We start from the raw sequence: 24,158 nt of genomic DNA on the forward strand, positions 1-24,158 counted from the left end.
ATTGTCTTCACCCTTCAGGAGATTCCAAGCTATCTGAGAAAACAAGACCAGGTCACATGTAAAAGACATAAAATGGCTTACAAAAACACTCAAATATAAACTAATATACCGTAAACTACATGCCTAAATACAGATGGAATGCAAATTAAGTAAAACCGGGTACAGTTAATCAAAGGCTTAATGGAGGTGATCAGTTCTGAGCAGAGACTGAAAATGGTTTCTCGAGCTACAGTTAGTTATACTTCCTGAAAGAATTAGCTTATCCAGGAATTATTTTCTGGCTATTTGGGGAACAACTAAAAAGCTTCACCTGAAGTAATATGCCATCTCACAATTCAAGAAAAAAGTTACCAAAATGCTCTGGTCACAGAAATATGATTAACAGGGATATGAATTTCAATTGCTAAGAATTTATAAAACACACTGTTTTTTGAAAAGATGTAGGTGAATAAAAATAAGGTTGAGAACTGAGATAATACTTATTTTTACTCTGGATAGCCCTCTGTATTTTCTAAAGAGCCCTGACATAATTATTTTGTCTGATTTTCTGAGCAACTGAGGTAGGCCAGGTAACAAGCACCGCAGTACAGATCAGAAATTTACACATCGGGGGTCTGTTATCTGACCAAGGACATATGTGCACAGCCAACAGCAAAAGCCAGGCTTCAAACCCAAGTCTCCAAACTTCCAGTTTAATACTCTTCCTGCTATAACACAATGTCTACTGCACTGACATTAAAATAGGCCAGGAATTTCGCCAAGTACGTCTTAAATACATCTAAGAGAAATTCTAAAAGTCTAAAACCCTTTAGAAAAATACTTATAAGGAAGCCAAGCTATTATATTAACACATGAGCCTAATTTTTAAAAAACTTTTCCAGAGTTCTGTGTTTTTTCTAACTCTGTATATTATACATTTAATTGTAGGTCAATCCATACTGCAAAAATTTGGAGGATTATTCAACTATTTTCAAAAGATACATACTTCCCACTCATCTAATATGAAATGCATCTACACAGTTTTCCTAAAGCTAGTCTCTAAGCCCTTCCAATATAAAACTGGCCAAGTCACCAAAAATGAGTAAATTTGTTTACTACCTTTAAATTAAATAACAGCAGCAAATACAGCTACCAATTCTTAAGCACTTTCCATATGTCAGGCAGCAATAAAAGTGCTTCACATATACCGGACTATTTAATCCTCACAACAACCCTGTGAGGTAGGTATATCAACAGTCACCTCACAGAGAAAGAAACTAACTTAAAAATAATTTTTAAAAATTTATTGTAAGGGCAAATACAGGTTACTGAACAAAAGAATCAAGATTGAAACTCAGGTCTATTTGATTCCAAAGCCTGTGCTCTTAGCCAATATTCAATACAGCTGCCCAACCCCTAAGCCATACACTAGAGAACAGAAAGGGGGTCCATTTACACTTAGGAGCGTTAGTGTGACAACTTAAACGATGTGTGGGAGCGGGATGGGGGAAGTGGGGTGCAGCAGGAGAGGAGGGGAAGAGTCTGACACCAGAGCAGGCGTACAAGTGAAACAAAAGGTAGAATCTCTCCTTAAGGCTAAATACGTGGAAAAAGACTACCAAAAACAATCTAGTAGACTTTACAGGTTATAAGTTACAAGCTTTCTCTTCAGAATTTTAAATTTTGTGGCTATTCTAGTACAAAGTTTCAGCACTGAAATTTGAGTTAGTATATCTGAGCTGAGGCTGGCTGGAATGATCTAAACACATACAAAATAAAACATGTAAAACAGTAATAAGGATCACCACCCATAAGGGTAACAGAATATTTAAATTGTATGGGAAGCTAGAAAGGAAACTGACCTCTAAATTACTGAAACATCCAGCCACAAAAGGCATAGCTTTGTGCCACCAAAATATTTTGCAAACATGTTACAGAATTGAGTAAAATACACACATATCTGCTTGGAGAGAGTTATTCTGTACTTGGTATTATGAAGACGATAACGACAACACACTTAACATTAACTGCCTGCATATAACACTAAATTATAGACAGCACAAAGGAGCAGAACCTTACTACAGAAATCAGTAATTAAAAATAAAGGTGAAGTAAAATGAACAGATTCAATTTCATCTCTCTCACATGTAAATATTCCTTTATAAGTTCCATCTTCCCTTATATGGGGGGTGGTGGAGGCAGGGGTGCTACTTGTGGTTATTACAACAGTTTGCTATCAATTAGTACTCGATCACCGGAACACTTAAGCAAACATAGCAACACACTGAGGATACCATGAGAGACAAAACTAGAAGAATGAAAATCTGTATTTAAAAAAAATCTGAATTAAAAATATTTCATTTGTGTATTTATTTTTTGTATTACTTTTGTAATTAACTCTTAAAATGACATTTTGTTGAGATCATATACAATAATTACACTACAATTTCTTATTAAGTGAATATGCAAACTGAGATATTTAAGTCATGTATAAGTTAATTGCTTTAGAACATTCGAAAAAATCCTTCTTATAAGTACCCAATTCAAAGAAAAGTGAGGAACAATACAGAAATGCCCACTGGACAAATTAACCAGAGCAATGAACAAAATAAAGAAATGAAATTTTAAAAATTTAAGGTTAACTTATGAAGGTAAAAGTATCAGTGTTTCTGGATGACATAATTCTATACCTGAAAAACCCAAGGAAACAAACAAAAAAGACTCTTGTAAATAATGACAGAATGCATAAAGTAAATGGCTCCAATATTACGATATACCAAATGAACATCGTTCCTAAATACAAACATCCACTTAAGATAATCGTATTTCTGGGAAATCAGAGACTGAGCTAAAACAAATACCCTCCCTCAACCCCAACCAAAATTATGAACACATAGAACTGTGAGATAAAATACAATACCCACATTTTAAAACATAGCTGAAATCAAAAGAATAGCAACAAAAGCAAAAACTCCAAGAGCAAAAAATTAAGGCAAAATTTTGAACTAGAGATTGTACTGTGGGAACTTTGGAAAACCACATCCCAGGCCAGATATAGTATCTACAAGTTGAGGCTTTCATGTTCACATAGGCATATGAAACATGGCCTTCAGCACGTAAAATGTGGAGAATGAAATTCAAATCCCAGTGTAAAGCCAGGAGTCGGAAAAGCTTTACCATCAGGCAATGGTGGAGGAGAAAACTTCTACCTGTCAGCCCACAGGCAATAGGTAGGCTTGTTTGTGGAACAGAGATGGAGGAAAGGAAGAGGGCTGGGGCGGGGGGGCGGGGCGGGGCGGGGGGGGGGGCGGTGCCGGGTGTCAGGAGAAATGGAAACCTAATGCCTGTACCATGCACAGGTACAGGAGAGAAAAATCCCCAGAAGATTCTGTGTGATAGGGATCCCAGTGGGTAATTATAAAACTTAAACTGCACTGGCAATGGACACCTGGGTAAAGCAAACACCAACTATTTCGACAAACAAAAATGATCTACAACCCATAGCACACATGACCTCTCCCCAGAAAATAATCCCATGTGAAAAGAACTCCCAAAATGAGAATCAAATATGCACAATACATTGAGAATTAGCACCCTGAAAACAATGAATCCCAGATAACAGAACCCTATAAAGGAGATTTAAAAAAAACCTACAACTAAAATGATTAAGGACATGAAAGAAGTGACAAACATTTGTCCTTCTTAAACAGAACTATATTCTATAAGAGTAAAAATTATAACCATTAAAATTAAAGGGGAAAAAATTTAACAGGTGAGTTAAATAGCAAGGTAGACACAAAGATAAGAAAAGTAAACCAGAGAAGAATCTAGAAACAAAGCTTGGAAAATATAAAAGACTGGTTAAGATACACAAAAGGTAGAATGAGAAGGCAAATTTCCAGGATAAAGAAAATACTGGAGAAGCAATATTCGAAGAAAAGCTTTGGGATATTCAAGAACTAGGAAATCCTCATTCAAGAAATCCTAAACAAGAGTTCTGAACAGACTAAGTAAAATCAAATCCCTTTCAATCAATCAGGTGAAACTGTTGCATGCCAAAGATAAAGAGAAAAACCTAAAAAGCTACAAAAGCAAAAAAAGACAAATTATCTTTAAAAAAAAAAGGACAATTACATTAACAGGAGACTGATCAGCAACGCTAGACAATGAAAAAATATGCTCAAAGTAAGGAAAATAAAGGTCATCTTAAAGTTTACACACAATTTGCAAATGAGGGGAAAAATAAAGACATTTTTAAGGTCATTCACATCTCCTTGGTGAAAGAACAATTAAATGATCAACTTCAATACAGAAGAAAACTCCTTCCCCAAAAAGCACAGAATAAAAGAATGTATGGGTAAATCTGAATAAGCACTGACAGTGAAACAATTAGGCTGAGATAGGTTCAAGTCAAAGTGTAATTAAAATTCTAGGTTAGGGCTTCCCTGGTGGCGCAGTGGTTCAGAATCTGCCTGCCAATGCAGGGGACACGGGTTCGAGCCCTGGTCTGGGAAGATCCCACATGCCGCGGAGCAACTAGGCCCGTGAGCCACAATTACTGAGCCTGCGCGTCTGGAGCGTGTGCTCCGCAACAAGAGAGGCCGCGATAGTGAGAGGCCAGCGCACCGCGATGAAGAGTGCTCCCCGCTTGCCGCAACTAGAGAAAGGCCTTGCACAGAAACGAAGACCCAACACAGCCATAAATAAATAAATAAATAAATAAAATTTATTAAAAAAAAAAAAAAAATTCTAGGTTACTGTAACACTGAAAGAGGGCAGGAAGGACTTCAACAAGTTCATACTGAGTAAAGCATGCATGGTAAAATTCTAGGGGTGACCATACATAAAACCAAAACATAGTACGTAACATCCAACCTCTACCCTACACCGTATACAAAAATTACCTCAAAAATCTAAATGCAGGAACTAACCTATAAAACTCTAAGAAAACCAGCATATACTTCATGATCTTCAGCTAAACAAGTGTTTCTTAAGTTGACACCTAAAGCACACATAACCAAAGGAAAAAGAAAAATAAATTAGACTTCACTAAAATTTTAAACTTTTTGTACTTCAGAGGAAACCATCAAGAAAGTGAAAAGCCAACCCACAGAATGGGAGAAAATATTTACAAATCATATATTCAATAAAGGTCTAGTATATAGAATATATAAAGAACTCCTATAACTCAACAACAAAAATAACCAAATTTTAAAATTGGCAAAGGATTTGCATAGACATTTTTCCAAAGAAGATAAACAAATGGCCAATAAGCATGTAAAAAGAAGCTCAACATCATTAGTCATTAGGAACATGCAAATCAAAACCACAGTGATACCACATTATACCTACTATGAAGGCTATAATCAAAAATAAGAACAGTAACAAGTGTTAGTGAGGAAGTGGAGAAAACGAAATCCTTACACATCGCTGGTGGGAGTGTAAAATAATGCAATCACTTTAAAAACAGTTTGGCAGTTCCTCAAATTGTTAAACACCAGCAATTCTACTCCTAAGTATGTTACCCAAGATAACTGAAAACATTATCTTCACACAAAAACCAGTACATGAATGTTCAAAGCAGCATTATGCGTAACAGTCAGAAAGTGGAAACAACTCAAATGTCTATCAACTGATAAACGGGTGAACAAAATGTGATCTCGCCCATACAATGGAATACTATTCATCCGTATAAAGGAAAAAAATACTGATTCATGCTACAACATGGATGAAGCTTGAAAACATTGTTAACTGAAAGAAGCCAGAGACAAAAAGGCCACATGTTGTATGATTCTATTCACATATAATGGCCAGAAGAGGCAAATCCATAAAGATATAAAGTAAATTAGTGGTTTCCAAGGACTGAGGAGAGGGGAAAATGGGGAGTGACTACTAATAGGTAGGTATGAAGTTTCTTTTTAGGGTTATGAAAATGTTGTGGAATTAGACCATGATGATGGTTGCACAGCCTTGAGAGTATACTAAACACCACTGAATTGTACACTTTAGAAGAGTGAATTTTATGATATGTGAATTACATCTCAACAAAAATAGTTAATACCTAAATTATTGCTGCAGGTGAGGGGAGAAGGATCAAGAAAACTCCATTAATCCAATGGGCATATGGGGGTGTGTGGGGGCGAGGAGAGAGAGAGAGAGGGAGTGTGAGTGTGAGTATGAGTGTATGAGTGTGTGTGTGTGTGTGTGTGTGTGTGTGTGTGTTGGAGAGGGGAGAGAGACAAACAGATTGCAAAACACAAAATTCCACTTACATTAACTAGCAATAAAAACCTAAAATATCTAGGCACAAACTTACCTAGAATGTGCAGGACTTACGTGAAGAAAAAGGTAAAACTCTGTCAGAAACAAAAGATAACTTGAACAAAAGAAAATAAATACCTGTACCTATTTGTTGTAAAAATGTCAATTCTACCCCTAACTAATCTAAAAGCATAATGCTAGCTCAATAAGAAAACCAACAGAATTTTTTTTAATTAGCCAAACCAATTATATTCATTGGAAAAATAAGCAGTAATATAGCCAGGAAAATCACTAAAGTAAAGCAAATACAGAGGAAGAACAAAAAAAAAAAAGAAAGAAGACTGAAAAAGTAAAAGGAAGAAAAAAGTACTGTATAAGGTCACTGGATACTAAAAAAGTGATGAAAGCTACAGTAACAAAAATGTTGGATAAAGGCTCCTATGAACAGTGGGTCAACACAACAGAATAAGCATGAAACTTGACCCCAAATATATATGAAAAAATAAGCATAAGATAAAACTTCAGGGGAGGAGATGGACAGTAGTCAGATATGCCAACTTACTAGCCATCCCTAAATGACGGATTGAGTAAAGATAAAAGCAAACAGACTGTTATTTAGATAAAATAAATAAAAGTGACTCACCCTTCCATTCATTACACCCATAAAAAAGACAAATAAATATTCAGATTTAATATTTAAGAGTTTAAAACGAAAAGTATCTCAAAGAACATTTTTTTAAATATAATGTTATGAAGACATACAAAACAAAAAGGTCAAAATAGAAAATGATGATCAATTTAACTTCTTCAAAAAATAAATATTTCTACACAGCAAAAAAAGATATTTGCAACACTTAGTAAAAGGCTAATCATCTTATTATATAGTTCTTAAAATCATTAAGAAAATAGAAAGCAACCAATAGAAAATGGACAAATTATACAAGTAGTCAGTTTGCAGAAAAGAAAATTAAATGCCTCAAACATATAAAAAGATGCTAATATTCACTGATAATTAAAAGAGATGCAAAGTAAAGCCAGCATATCATTGGCTCAGATTGGCATAGATTAAAAAGTTTATTTAGACAATTATTAAAAGGGTGGATGGCATATAAATACTGTCATACATTTTTAGTGTCGACTGTTACAATCTCTTTTGGAAGAAAATTTGGCAATACCTATCAACTAAAACCTTTTAATTGGCATGATAATGATAAACAATTCAAACCAAAAATGTCATAAAATGAAAAATAAAAGCTATAAACTCCATTAAAGTGTATATTTTTGTCTTGCTCATCTTTGTGGCCCTCAGAAGTCACTGAATAAATGCCTCATGAACAAATGCTAAGGTTGCTTTTAAATCCCTTCTAGGAAAAACAAATGTAATATTTTCTGCTCTCAAAGAATTTTTAAAAAGGTGTCCTCTCAGGTACAAATGTATCTAAGATGCCAGAGCAAAGATCCTCCTAAATATGAAAACATGAGAAGCATCCCTTTTAAAATCAGGTACAAGACAAAAATGTCAACTATGACTTCTGCTGTACAATCCCATACTAAAGGCCCTGGCCAATGCAAGAAAACAATAGAAAAAAGATTACAAAGGAAGAGATTATCATCATTATTTGCAGGTAAGCGTTCAAATTTTATACACACACACACACACACACACACATATACATATATATATATACATACAAAAGAATCTACAAATTATTAGAAATAGAATGTCTCAAAGTTACAACACACAAATGTCAATCACATATTTTCACACTAAGAATAATGAACTAGAAAATTTTTATTTTTCAGATGCCGAATTATAATACCAACAATTACCACAAATGTGTCTCAGAATATCTTACAAAATATATGTAATACTTGAACACAGAAAATTATAAAACTTTGTGGAAAGGCATTAAGGAAGACCTGGAAAAAAGAACTGGAGAGAGAGCCCACGTTCATGGACAGAAAGACAATACTAAAATCGTGACGGTCCTCTTCGATTCATCTAAAGATTCGATACAACTTCCCTGAAGGCACCAGGCTGCTTCACGGATCCACAAGACTTCAAGACCGTCCCCTCCTCTGGTACACTCATCAACAACCCTCCTTGTCAACACCGAGCTCTCTAAACCCCACCCTCACAGTAAATTCCAATTCAATTTTCTGAAAAATCTTCTTACTCTATAAAAATTCTCCTGATACTCATGTTTAAAAATTATTCCCATCATTTTGTACTTTATCTTTTGCTGCAAGTAGCACACAATGCAAACTGTCTCTTTGCAGGGAAGAACTGTGCCTTAATCCTCTCTGTATTCCCAACTACACACGTAACGGCACGGTGTCAGCACACAATACATTTATCGAAAAGAAAAAAGGAAGAGGTGAAAGTTTCCTCTTCTTGGTACAGCAATAGCTACAATCAGGAAATGAAGAGTGCCAACACCAGAATTAACTGAGTATAACAAGTTGGGAGGAGAAAAGCAAGTGTTCATGCTATCAAGTGGCATAGATGCCAGCTGTCACTATTTAAAAGCAAATGTGAAACAAGCAAATGCGAGAGAAAGAAAAGAATTTGAAGAATTTGAGGTGAAGGACATTCTTGTAACACAGCAGTCTGATTATTCTAGTACTACTCTTTCCAGATCTATGTAGCCTGGGTAAACCTAGATTACACTCATGTTGTTAACTAAAATTGTTAATGCTGTTGTAACTAAAGTTGTTAACTTTAACAAAGTTCCAATAACCACATTAAATCCTCAGTAATAAACTGTCATGTATGGCTACACTGAAGAGAATGGTTTAGATTAGAAATCACCAAAATATATCTCATACTGAACAGATGAATGAATTAAAGACAAACAGAGGAAGCGTTATCTTCTTAACAATAGGGCCAATATTTGGGGCCTCATCCAAGAGAAAATCATAGTAAGGAATTTAAATGATCATATCCAGGAATACAAAAAACGAAGTTACTACTAAAGATATATTTCTTACTTTATTTTTTTTTTAAACCAAATTCCCTAATCACACCCCCTCCCAAATAAAACAATGCACAGTTTATAGCCCAAAAAACAGACACTAAGTTTATACTCTTAAATTCTAACAGGATCTTAAACATATAATGAATTAATAAATCTTTTTCCTTGATATTGCTTATGACAACTTAAAGGGTGGGTATAAAAGGTCAACTCCAAAATTGAGATCAGAGCGCTTTTCTCCCCCTCCCTACGCCACTCGCTCTTTCAGTGAGTCAGAGACAAGCTTTATTTCTTAGTCTATTTCTATCCACTAGCTGTTCTTAGCAGAAGGAGAAAGTGAGTTTAAAGAAAGTGTTTAATTGTAGTCACTGACAATTAAGTCTGTATGTCATAGAGTTATCTGCAATTTGATGCAACCTGCCAGACAAATCCCCAGGATACTCCAGACAGCTATCCTATATGCAGGACAGACTTCTACTGCGTAGAACTTTCTGAAATAAAATGTTAAAAATTACAGAACGACATCAGAAATGCATTAAATTCTCTGTATGATGGTGATGACTACTGCATAAATAAAACTGCTTTAAAATATAATCCCTACAGTTTCTCAGTAAATTTAGTAACAAAGATCCTTGACTGGGATCCCTAACTGGTGGGGGAGGGGGGTCCCCCAAGACCACTTCCATGTTCAGAAAGTCACTGGAACTCAGCACGGAGTTGCACTCGGGACTAAGATCCACCATAGCAATGTAGTGAACATACACAACCAGATCGCAAGGGGCAAGGACACAGGTGGAGACCAGAGGGATTCATGTGTGGGCTTCCTCATGCTCCCTTCCTCACGAGCGGTCCCACGGCCCACTCTTCGTCCAGGAGCACAAAGGCAATGTATCTGCTCAGAGAAGCACCCAGGGTTTTTATAGGTGACTGGTCACTGCCTAGCACACACCAGAATCCCACACTCCCGGACGGAAAGCATGTGAACAGCACAAACCACACTGTTTGCACAAAGAGTCTAGGATTAGTAAACCACCCTAATCAGTTAGGGAAAAACCGGAACACTCCCCAACTCCGAGGTCCCAGACATCAGCCCAGGGCCAACCTTGCAAGCAGGCTCTGTTAAGGACACTATGTTAACTCACTTCCGCACATATACCTTGAGTTGTCTACTACAGTACAGCCACCACTTTTTCGTAATTCGGCTCTATAGTGTAGTGAATACTGTTACAGACAAATATAAGGGCAAATGTTTTGTTTCTTACATCTAAACATACCTCAGGGAAGAGGGAGGAGGGGAAAAAGTAAGCTTTAAGTCAGGGCAATGGATTTATGTTGATTCCGCTACGTTTTGTCCATACACATTGAGAAAAATTATATAATTAGAGATGTACACTCCATGGCTAGGAAATATAGCAAAGAAAAATTAAATATAGCTCATGTAAAAAGGAGCTGAACCTATGTGTTTCATCAGCTCCTTTCGTTAGTATCTAAACTATCTAAACATACACCGTAAAAGTAAAGATATGTGTTATAGCTTAACTAGGATTTCAACTACTAATGTTAATAGAAAAGATTTTATAATATCATTAGTTGGCATATTTTAGTTTCTAGTATACTAAAATTATAGAAGCCATTCAAAATGTTTACTTATGTAAAAATTAGAGGGGAATTCCCCGGTGGTCCAGTGGTTAGGACTCTGCGCTTTCACTGCCGAGGGCCCCGGTTTGATCTCTGGTTGGGGGACTAAGATCCCACAACATGGCCAAAAAAAAAAAAATACATGTGTTGGGGCTTCCCTAGTGGCTCAGTGGATAAGACTCCGTGCTCCCAATGCAGGGGACCTTAGGTTCAAACCCTGGTCAGGGAACCAGATCCCACATGCATGCCACAACTAAGAGTTCACATGCCACAGCTAAGGAGCCTGCGTGCTGCAACTAAGGAGCTGGCAAGTCACAACTAAAGGAGCCCTGGAGCCACAACTAAGACCTGGTGCAACTAAATAAATAAATAAATAAAATAAAAATAAAAATAAAAATTGGAAGTATATAAAACAAACTTTATTCTTCATAAATAACTGTTGGACTTCTAGAGTAATCCTAAAGAGGATCATCTGGCTATGGCTTGGTGTATACATCACAAAAACAGCTGCTTTCAATTTCAATAGCTTAAAAACTATGCACAGCCTTTGTCCCAGAAATTCTAGCTCTGGAAAGTACCCTAAAGAAATAGTCCTAAATCCTGAAAGACATTTACAGTTAAAATAAATGTATATAGGGACTTCCTTGGTGGCACAGTGGTTAAGAATCTGCCTGCCAATGCAGGGGACACAGTTCGAGCCCTGGTCCGGGAAGATCCCACATGCCGCAGAGCAACTAAGCCCGTGCGCCACGACTACTGAAGCCCGCGCGCCACGACTACTGAAGCCCGCGTGCCTAGAGCCCGTGTTCCCCAACAAGATAAGCCACCGCAGTGAGAAGCCCGTGAACTGCAACAAAGAGGAGCCCCTGCTCGCCGCAACTAGAGAAAGCCCGCGCACAGCAACGAAGACCCAACGCGGCCAAAATAAATAAATGTATAAAATAAAATAAATGTATATATACACAGAGCATATACATATGTGCTGCTTTTTAAATGGTAACACTATAATTCAACATTTTAATAGATAAGTTTTTAAAAACTGAATGCAATTTGAAGGATAGAGAAAACACTATCAATCTGAAGTCTATTAAGGTGGTAAGAATGGTTTTAGGAGAAAATAGCTCATTATAAGTGATGTTCTATGATGTACACTAAATTTTTCCCATGACACAATTATTTAATTCAGTTAAGAAATAAAGAAAAGCTGTTTGAATACTTAATAACTTTACCTTTAAAAAATGTCTTTTAAGTTTACGTTCTGAATAACCTTGAGCACATGTTTGTTTGCACAAATAACATCTTCACTGCCTTGTAATAAAATACATCAAGTTAAAAACCCTAAATTTAGAAATCCTTAGTCAATATTTTTGCTTAATGAAAATCACCCCACTGAGTCACACAAATTCATATAATTACCTACTTAAATTTAAAGATAAATAAGAATCTACTTCATAAACTGCCAATAGTTTGAAGAGAATGTTTTACAATTTCCAATTTTTAAGCCAGAAGTAGACTAAGCTTCTCCCCTTTCTACAAATTAGACAACTGGGGCCCGACACAGCTCAGGCACATAAACTCAGTGAAGGTAGAAATGAAGCTAGAATCTAGGTCCCTTGAGTGCTATTACAACCCAGTGGAGCACTCCATGCTGTTGAATTTAACCCAAATTTAAATCCCTAAAGGCCATATAAAAATAATGCACCTAGAAGAAAAAGTTATAGGGAGAAAATGTGATTAAAGGCATAAGAATTGTCAAATTTCAGAACATATAAAATATTAAAGGAGGGGAGGATGGTATAACCAGTTCACAACATTTCTCTGTTCAAGTTTCTGGATTTCTACAATAAGCCTCAAAACTATACTGTCAATCCTAAAAGTTTAGGTACTGTGAAAAGAAACAAGTCATAGGAAGCTATGTATAACCGCTACAGACAAGGGTGATTCAGAAAATCCTTGAATTTAAAGACAATTAGAATTAGAATTTAAAGACTTGAATTAGTGTTTCTGAAGATTCCTAGCAACATGAAACTTTGGGTTATTTTCTTTATTAAACATTTTTTTTTTAAGTTTATATGTCTAATGATATTAATTCCGCACGCCCCGCCCCCCGCCAAAGGCTATTATTACACTAATGGGATGCATTTTATAATAGATGGCATCTAAGAATCCAGGGACTAAATGGCAATAATCCGTCAAGACGTTGCCATTAAGTAAAAAAAAGTAAATATTTTACGAAATTTTATTTTGGGGACATTCTACCAGCACTTTTAAGTCACAAACACAGGTCAGAAAACTTTAAAAAGTGGACATAAATAAAGATTTAACTGAGACAACCATCATATAGCCATGCTCATATTTTAAGTGTGGATCTAATCCTCAAATAGACTGTACAAAATAAAACAAACCACTATCCAAAAAGCAACAGGATTAGGAAGTAAAAGCTAAGATAATATTAGTCTTTACAGTCTTTACTTCTTTCCCCATAATAATTCCATCATTCAATCAAATTCAGCTTTGTAGGTAATTATCAAAACTAGCTAAAACTGTTATTAATCAAAAGTACCAGGCTTAAGGTAATAATAATCATGCAACTAATGAACCTAAAGCTGAAATGTATAAAATCTCATTTGTCTAAGCCCAATTTTCCAAATTCTGACATGATGAATGATCACTTCCACTTCTAGCCTAAACAATAATCAACTCAAATATTGACTAGGTAAAATTCCCATTATTCCTATATATTTTAAACCATACTAACTTTCAAATGATTAAAATAAAATTAATATATTTATAACCCTTTAACTCTTAAACCACAAAATTATTTGTTACCACACAGATGTATATACCTTTGGCCAAAGTATTTTCCTGTATCATGCCACACCCTGTTTTTAAAAGCCTCCACAAAAAGACAATCCACAGTATTCCTGCATAATTTATAATGGCCTAGAATATTAGGATAAGAAAAGTTTCCTTTCTATAGCTTAAATCTCTCATGTTTCATATAAAAAAATCCATTTAATTAAACATTAAAATTATCCTCATTTCCTTGAAAACTGAAACTAAAAAAATAATGTAACCTTTTAAGGTAAAAATTGTTAATTATCAAAATCACAATATTAGCCATAAGCCACGATAAAAATTATTCACTAATCTAGTAAAATATACACTAATCAAGTTAAGTTCAATTTAATCCTAAAAGTTGCAAGCCACAAATGCAAACTACCTTTGCGAAGATGAAACAACCCAAATGCCAAAAGGTTTACTGGCGAGAAATGTTTATAACCCCATGTGGAAAAAGGATAACTCGGATTCATAAGTAGACTGCTAAAATCCCATGCTGACCTCTCAGGAGCATACTAATTCTTGCTGGCAACAAATAGCAGTAAAATTTCTACACTTTAAAGAATTGTTTCATTAAGTGTGGTGATAAAATGAAAACAAAGTCAGTAAGAATACTGATGTCAATTGCCAGAACTGATTCCTTCACAAACCCTGTTTTCACAACAGCAACCCCTTATGATTAGGGGAATTAAAAGTTGCTGAACTCAACAATCCCTTCAGTTAAACAAACAGACCCCTCAGAGCTGTCCAACGCTGCCCAAACTATCCATCCTTTAGTCGAATCAGTCAGTTTCATGAATTGTAGGATTTATCTTCAAGTCCAGTGCTGACTCAGAGGGTAGCTTGTTCCCTAGAGAAAACAACCAACAAAAATCAGAACAGCTACTGCTCATAAGCTCTTTCAACACCCAAGTGGAAAGGACAACTTAATGGGTCCAAAAAAATAGTTCAACTTCCTTTCAGCTACAGGAGTAGCCAATAAACTGAAAGCATCTATATGCCATAGGCAGTTCTTGGTTAAAGCTTTCACTCAGTTACAGTAAGAAATGTTAAAACTAAAAAGCTTACAAGAGAAGCTATCACACACACCATAGGGTTTCTCACCCAAGAAGAAATTTGCAAGGACTATAAATGGAAAGTATTTCAAGGGCCAAAGCTGTTATTTTGTTTTGTTTAATCTTTGAAAAGCTGCCTTTCGTGTGCGTGCGTGCGTGCATGCGTGTGTGTGTGTGTGGAGCGGGGGGAATTAAATATTTCCACCCAGAAGCAGTCTACATGTCTAGGGCACTAGCTTTGCTTATGGCCATACATAAAAAACTAGTGAAATGTTACTTAATTCCCTAAACGCAAGGTCCTCATATTCACTAGTCAGAGAGAATATTCTGAATTAAAAGATAAAAAGAGTAACATGTTCTGTTTCAAGACATGCAAGAGTGAACTGCCTTCCCTACTATTTCTAAAAACCAAAATATCAACATGTACAGCCTTAGAGCCTCAAAATATACCACAACAAAACGGGGGGGGGGCTTTGCATTTCATGAGTTAGGGGTTCTGTCTACAAAAATATGTTGTTATGAAAAAAAGAGGGAAAAACCTCCATAAGAAAGGCAACCAAAGAACTCAAGCTACTTTCAGAAACATTATTTTGTCCTTTCCGGCGCATGAGGCTAACAGCTTTTCACAGAACAAACACTCCTCAAGACCACCTCCAGAGGGAGGCGTGAGGGGGGCCAGCACAACTTTCCTTTCTAAAACATGTATTCCTTATTTATTCGTGTGGGGAAAATTCTCATCAAAACTTTTCCCTTGTCGCTTCCAAGCTGTAATATGGAAAATTCTTGACTCTCCACCAAGAACCTCTGTGCCCAGAGCTCAGATTTACGGAGGACAAAACTAGTAGTGACTACACACTGTCTTGAAAACTACTCTTTTGAATATAAGCATCTGACAGGTTGTGGGGTTTTTTGGTTTGGTTTTAAAGCCTTACTCATTCCTCATTTTCCCAGCCTCTCTCAGAGAAAGGAGAGTTAAGTCCCACTGTATGTAATGAATGGTACCTGTCATAAACCATCCGGGGAGAATTCACGGAATGGCCACTCAAATCATTCCCTGTAGTCTGTGGTTCAGGTGAGAAAACCAGCGACCCTCCCAGCTCCCTTAACCTGAGTACCAGTGGATTGCTTCCCATCAAGAAACAGGGCTCTGTGCCGGTGGTTTTCAATCTGCATTAAGCAGAACCCTAAGCTTCCAGAAATGCTTCAGGGCTCTGTAAATTCTTGATTTGAATTTCATCTGTTTTTTTCACTTTTAGTAAATCAACAATAAAATCACAAATGCCAGGTCCAAATTAGCATGCATTCTTTTTTAACATACTAGAGATCATCACCAACATACTTAGCTTGTGTTGGGTTAGGGTATTCTCATGGAGGCTCAGAATAAAGCCTCTCTCCCGTCACCCCTCTGTATATACATGGATCTTTTATTAGGAAGGCAGTGACTGCAATAATCTTTATTTAAATGCACATGCACTCAGAGAAAATTGAACAAATGGGTGCACAACTTATTCATGTGAATCATGATTTTTATGTTACTATATGACAGAAAATACAGAAAAGGAGACAGGAATATAAGACTAATTACTGTCCTTCACCCACCGATTTCAAATTACTGGGTTTGACATAATACCACATAGACTTGCTATACTCACTGAATAACTTCATGAGTAAGTTTAATAAACCTGACCCTGTAAATGCCAGTTTTATCTGCTTTATATAATTTTAGATTTGGGGACTGCATACAGGCTTCACAAGAGTTCTGCTGCTTTAAAAAAAATGTTTGAAAACCACTGTTCTCTAAACTCTAATTAAGCTTTGGTATTCCTGGTTCACAGGTCCTCTAGGGGCAGAAATGGTAATTAAGTCTTAAGTTTCTGATGCTTGCTGAGCTGTAGGTGCCTGATATCGACGTGCTCCCAGCCAGCTGTCCAGTCCTGTCTCCTCTCCCCCCATCCTGACAACCCTCAAGAAACAATGTGCCATGGACTTCTATACACTACTAAATGTAAAATAGCTAGCTAGCGGGAAGCAGCCGCATAGCACAGGGAGATCAGCTGGGTGCTTTGTGGCCACCTAGAGGGGTGGGATAGGGAGGGTGGGAGGGAGACGCAAGAGGGAGGAGATATGGGGATGTATGTACATGTATAGCTGATTCACTTTGTTATAAAGCAGAAACTAGCACACCACTGTGAAGCAATTATACTCCAATAAAGATGTTAAAATAAAAAAAAAGAAACTGTGCCAAACTCAGGGGTGCTAATGGCAAAGAAAATTGGTAACATTTTAAGAAAGAGATACCAGGTACTTCAAATACATGACATTTTATCTCAGTGCCATTTTTCATTCATTTTTCCAAGTTCCTGCCCAATCTAACCTTTTTCACTTGCCTAGTAATTTTAATTTGAAAAGAAAATTCCACTCTTCTGATATTTCAGAATGGTGGCTCTCCACATCACGCAAATGGCAAACTTCAAAAATATTTCTTTGAAAAGATAAATGAAAAAGAAACTCCACATAACAAAAGCAGTGACCAAGAGCCTAAGGTAGGGGAACAGAACCATCTATGTGAGCTAATTAATGATAATAGTTTAAACTGTCATGTGGAATCACTGCACACTGGTACCAACGTATAGTTTGTCTAAAAAAACAAAGTGCCAGTTGGCAAAAAACCTCACCTTATCCTATTCCCTCCAGGCAAACTCTATGGACTCCCTTACAATCAGCATTTAAGGGCAATGCCTGTTCCAGCAGGACCCTGCTCCAAGCCTATGGCTTGGTACTGCGCCTGACGTTTTCTTCACATCTGTTCAGTCTTTACCTAACTCAGACTGAATTACTTTATGAAAGTTCACTAACTGAGCGAAAACAATTCTCTATTATGGTAATAAACTGGTTAAAACAAACAGGAAAAAAAAATAAACTTCACAGATTCTCAACTGTCTGTGTTAAAAATGTTTAAAGAAATCCTATCTATCCTTTAAAACCCATCTTATGGGTTTTCCATGAAACTTCATCCTGGATAACCTCATTCGAATCAGATAAAATCTCACCTTCCTACAAATTTTCTGGAATTCTGAACTTTTTTTTTCTCTCAAAGGGTAGATGTCAGAATCTCCTGTGAAATCTTCAAATGTACAGACAATGGCAGTGCTCCAAATGTGGGGTTTCTGACTTCGTAAGTCTTACATGGGGACGGGGAAGGCGTATATGCAAAGCACCACAGGCTAATCTGCAACTACATACGAAAGCTTACTGGAGCCACTGCAGGAGATCAGGCACTGAGCAAGGTTCCAGGAATTCAAGAAGTAAGATCTAGTTCTGATCTCATGAAGTTCACACTTTACTCATAAAGCCCACGACAGTGCTTAAAATTTTTCAATTTTAGTGTTTACTCTAGGTCTCCATGTGTGATCACAACAGTGGATAAAATGATAAAAATGCTTCCAGAAGCATTTAACTTTAAGTGAAAGAAATAAATAAAACATACAAAAATTTAAAAACATTAAGATATACTGAAAACATTATAGGAGCATACAGATGGAAGACAGTAATAATGACTTCAGAAGTAGAAATGGCTTTGAAAGGGGGAGGAGAAAAAAAAAAAAAAAAAAAGAGGCATTTGACCTAATCAATGAAAAACAGGCAAGATCTCAAGAAACTGAAGAGCCTTCCAAGTAGACGAAGGCACAGAGATGGGAAAATTGCTGGCCATTTTCAAATACATATTCTCAAATAGGATACTTATTTTATATCAGAGGAGGTCCTCCATGAAGAAAAGAAAGCTGGTAGTCATTTAATAGACATTTTCAATTATTTTAATTCTAAAAATATTTAATAAGCATGCAGACATAGTTCCTTCCACAAGGGAGCTTATATTCCAATAGGCATGAAGAGGAGCACTCATTCTAATACAAAGAAAAATACAAGTTCAAATTGTAGTAAATTCTAAAAAGGAAGTAAACAAGAGAACACCATGAAAAATAATGATGGGAAATTTCCTTTACATTAGTCAAAGGCCCTTCTCTGTGGCACTTTAAGTCACTTTGTAAGTGACACCTAAGAGAACGGAAGGAACCATCCATGGAAAGAACAGGTGAAACAGTACATGCAAAGAACATGAGCCAGAAAGGAGCTTGACATATTTGAGGAAGACCAGTATGGTTAGAACTGAACACACAATGGAAAGAGTGAAAAGGTGAGATTAGAGAGGTATGTAAGACACAGATTATATACCGTAGTAAGGGACTTGGAGTTTATTCTAATGACAACTAGAAAGCCATAATGTGATTACTTTTACTTTTAGGAAAATATTAAGAAAAAGTAAAATATGTTTACTGATTTACAGTAACATTTCAATTATTAAAAATTGTATTTGATTAGAAGTACAAATATTCTCTCTTCATTACATTACACAATAAAAATAAGTTTCAAACACACTCCAAAATGCTTTCTTTACTTATTTTTTTAAATATAAATAACCTTTAATAAAAGCCATGTGGACCTAACCAATATAAATGCAACTCAGATTCCACCTCTGATTTCCCCCTCAATATCTAGAGAATTTCAGCAACTGACTTCTATAAGCATACTTCATTTTAGTTGAATATCTACCTGTGATAAAAGGTATTTGGACTACCTGGATATCAGAAACACTGTAAGCATTAATAAAACTATTAAGTGTCCTAACAAAAGTGTCCTATTAAGCTTCCTCACAAAATTTATTTAATCTCATTGACCAAATTTAGGTAGATACTGTCAGTTCATACTATGAGTTTAACCCAAGTTGTATCAGCCGCATACTCGTACACAATATTTGATGGAGACCACAGCCTGCACAACTGTTTCGCTTTCCATGTCTACACACAGTAATCCTCCATTGGGCCTAACTTCAGCCTTACCTCTATCAAGAGCCTCATTTCCATATGAGTTTTCATTAATTAATTCAACAAATGTTAGAATATTATGTGTAAACTACAGTACCTAAACCTCTAAAAATGTGAATAACTTGTCCAGATTTTTAACTGTCTTAAAAACAACTGAATTACAACTTTAAGAACTATCCCCTCTGGCCTGTATGTTAGGTCACTTACTTGGATCACTATAATATTTGAAGAAATAGAACAGTGACCTGCTTGCCCCCAAACTTGACAAAATTATCTGAATTAATAGGATCTTCTCTAGCCTCTGCAATGGTGTCAATCTCTTAAATCATAACACGTACATTATTTAAACAAAGAGTCAAAACAAAATGGGAGGAGGACAGGTGTTAGCTACCAAACAAACTCTTCTGGATCAAAAGAACCATTTTTCTTCTCAAGTGACAGTGAACGTTTATGACTAAATGGTATGCTTCATTCATTGATAAATTATGTTGTATTGTTCATGAACAATAAACATACTCCAAGACAACCATGTCTGATTATAAAAAGTTATAGATAGTCACAAAAAATAAGATTAATATTAGTTAACAATGTAATTTTAACTTTAAATTTCTTTCCAACAAATAAAAGCTAGTAACAAATTAAGAAGAAAAATTAGTCTGGCTTCAAAAAATGTTGTTATTGAATCAATAAACACTTCTCACTTCTTTAACATTAATAACAATTTAGTTGACCTTTACATAAAAATCTTAAAACATACATATTAAAACATAACATGCAAATAAAAGATATCTGATTACTAGTTCTAGATCCATGAGGTTTAAAATTTTAAACAGCCATGGTACGTATGCTATGCATTTTCCAGACATTCTGAAAAATTTATGAGATGTATCAATAATTGATTTACATTATGTGTATCCCATGAGCATTACTAAGGTAGAAGAAATCCCTGTGGCCTGGTTTCACTTAAACGGTATTTGTGATCTTGGCTGAGCTTCAGGAACCCCTGTAACAATTAATTCAATGGTTACTTATCTGATAACTTCAGTTACTCAGAACACAGACTCGAACCAGAAAAGCGAAATCAGCCTCAGCCAAAGAATAATTTAAAGCCCCATGCACCTTATTCACAGGCAACAATTCAAGTCCTTGACTCAAAGTCTTTTTTAAAGAAAGCAGCAGATTAGGAGAAGAAAAGGGTTGTAAGAAGAAAGAGGAGAGAAGGCAGCACAGAGCATTAAGTAGAGCAGTAGTTCTCAAAATGGAGTCCCCAGAAAAGTCAGCAGCATCACCTGGAAACACATTAGAAAAGGGAATTCCCTGGCTCACTCAGACAGACCTACAAAATCAGCAGCTCTGGGGATGGGACCCAGGGAGTGCTGGGTTTTAACAGGTACTCCAGGTGATTCTGACAGACTCAAGAACCACTGTCCTAGAGATAGGAATACTAACAGCACGACAGAGTCACCAATAAAAAGCCAGTAAGAACTCACTAACATGGTTCAAATAAACTTGTCTGGGTATGTCCATTCAAAGTACTACATTCAGGCACTTTAATAGACTCAGAGAGCAAGAGAAATTACCTCCAAGGAGTTATAATCTAATTGAGGTAGGAGGACAATGGAAAGGGTGAAGAATCCAAGTAATTATGTAACACTGAAGCAAACTCCTCTTCAAACTCTGTTACCTAAAAGGTAGCAACTGTATTCTGGTTCACTATCATCACTTGAAGCACATCAAACTGAGCATGAGTCATAAAAGAAAAGTTAATTCTGTGTGAAGCAACAGAAACTACAAATTTTGGAAATCTTTCTTTGAAAAATTGCTGAGAATATAAAGTTTTGACAATGAAAGCCATAAAGCTTCTTATATCCAAAAATTCAAGTATGATGGAAAGCCTCATCTTCCATGATGCTAGATAAATCAGTAACTGTAGCTGTTTTGGTGATTTCTTTAAAGTAGATACAAAAGATGCAAATAAGATAATGCCCCAAAATGTATTTATATGAGATAACCAGGGTCAACTTAAAATTCTGCATCCAAAGAAGACTGGAGCATGTAGGCCAGCTGCTTAAAAAGATGAAAGTCTGGATTTTGGTGGACAGTCATGGTTGGAGAAACTTTGCAGACAATTTCCAGGTTTGTCCATAACAACTTTCCACTCAGGCTCCTCCATGCTTTCCCCCTTCCAGCTGACTGGAGAGATGCCTAGAAGCCTGTTGACCTGGGTCCTTAACTACATGGAGAACAGGATCCCAGACAACCTGAAAAATCTGTCCTGGACTGTTACAAAAGCAAGAAATAAATTTTTGTCATGTGAAGCCACTACATTTTGGATCTCCATGTTTCAGCAGTTTAGCCTACCACATCACAACAGTGGGCAATAAGATTATGGTCCATAGTAACTATGGCTTAGGGAGCATTTTGGTGACAACAATTATATTAATATCCTATTGATCTGTACTGTTTTCTCAGAGGTACACCCCCCACCCCCCCGCCAAAGGGACTATTAGTTACTAGTTATTATTTATAGGAATACCATTCTAAAATCTGGAAAACCACATCTCAAATATGGGAAGATGTTCATGAAATCATAAGAAAACATCTCATTTCAGAATATCAGTGTGTAAGAGATTCATGACTAAAAAATCAAAAACTAAATATTATCACCATCAACATGTAGTCCACATCTGAGTTTCTGCTAGTATATACATGGTTGGATTTTACATGCCTGTGTGCATTGGGGGTTTTAAAGGGATACATCTCTCTGATTCCTCTCCTTTTACTAAGACCCTGCCCCATGCCCTACTGTAGGGTAAATGCACATCCAAAAGGCAAAAAGAGTAAGAAAAAAAGATGACTTTCACATATGAATATGACTAGTCAAGCTGAGAAGAATCAGGGAAAATTCAATAAAAGAGGCTGCCACCATTCAATTCATTCCTACAGAATTAGAGGACCATTCCTATCTAGACATGTTACACACAGCATAGTAATTTTGTCCACACAAACATTCTCTCTCTACTAAGTACCTACAATGCACCACTGAGCCAAAAGGTGAAAGAAAAAATGATCCCTGGAGGTTTCAACCTATTCGACTCAAAGGAAATAAAAAGATTGACTTCTAACTCTCCACATCCAGCTGAGAACCAGGAATGTTCTTGGGCATTCACTAATACATGCTGTCTCTCCCTGCCTCTCAGTTCATTCAGGACCTCTACAGCACTCTGATTCACCCCAGACCCTAACCTTACACTGCTGAAACAAAACCCCCCTCATCTGTACCTGCGATACAAAGGATTTTCTATTTACACATACTACGTCAAGGAAGTCCATATACCTTTTAAAGTCCTTTTTAAGTCTAGTATCAATACAAAAATCAAACTCTTCTCTCCTTTTTGCTACTTCTTTTTGCTACATCACTGTTTTCATCTGTCTCCTTTTAGTGTACCTATCTATCTCCTATTGATCAACATGTCACAAAACAATACAATTTTAGATTAGAAAGACTTTTTAAATTATCTAATCTTATCTTCTTATAGAAATGAAGATGCTAAAACACAGGGATCAAACAGCATGCTGAAAGCTACATAGCTACTTTAGTAGAAGAACTGGTACCATGTTCCAAAGGCAATCAAGTCATGATCCAATGAAAGCAGCCCCTAAACAGCAGGAGATGCTGCTACAGTGGTAGATCACTGAACCTATAGTTGAAGGGAACCCCTACCCACTCCCATCCAGCCCTTACCTCTCAGTTAAGGAACAAGTTAGCCAATACATGAGATGGAAACAGGAAGTCCACGATAGAAATGCTCAAAGCTAACAGGACACATTCACCAGGGATTCCCCAGCCAGCAGAACAATATCCACTGGCAGCTACTTGAAGCCTTACCTGGCAGGTCTCCAAGCCAGCTGTGGCAGCCACATGCCCCTCGCGCCATTAACGTCTCGCCTCAGTGTCCTGAAATTCCCAACCAGGAAGGAAATATAGCCAGCAGGCACTCCCAACCCAGTTACGGCTCTACAGTTCTACTGTTAGCAACCTTCCCTGGGACGTCACCATCTGTACCCATAAACATGCATACACCGAGCAGCCCCCATCTAGGATGAGCTCAACATTACAGGGCAAGGTAAAGGCCTTCTTCACAAAAACCTCAGGGACCCCTGATCTTAACTGTAAAGTTTTCTTTTATTTTTTAATGTAGAAAGCAAGTCCCAATTAGAAAACCTGGACATGTTTGAGTGATTCTGCTGAATATACCTGAAAAACAAAGTAGTTACAAAAAATGGAAACATGCAATTTAAAGATAATACAAATATTTTGACCGGTTTTAAAAATGTTTTAGCATCTCAAAACACACAGCAACTCTAGTTCTGATAAAGTTAAACTTTCAACAGGCATATTTCTGTTCCTCATGTGACAATACACCTACACCCTCTTGAACACTTGCAGTATTTAGGAGTTCTTCAAAGATGTTTACGGGATCATTAAAATTCACTGTAATTAAGAGATACCCACCAATTAAAAA

The 24,158-nt window shown here is 36.5% G+C and overlaps 1 protein-coding gene across 7 annotated transcripts in view; it reads right to left on the reverse strand.

Moving 5' to 3' along the window:
* PAN3 (poly(A) specific ribonuclease subunit PAN3) overlaps positions 1–24,158 on the reverse strand; it is a 116,309-nt gene that overhangs the window by 35,655 nt on the left and 56,496 nt on the right. The window lies entirely within an intron of this gene.

This window comes from Eubalaena glacialis, chromosome 16 (assembly GCF_028564815.1).
Source record: "Eubalaena glacialis isolate mEubGla1 chromosome 16, mEubGla1.1.hap2.+ XY, whole genome shotgun sequence".
Lineage (NCBI taxonomy): Eukaryota > Metazoa > Chordata > Mammalia > Artiodactyla > Balaenidae > Eubalaena > Eubalaena glacialis.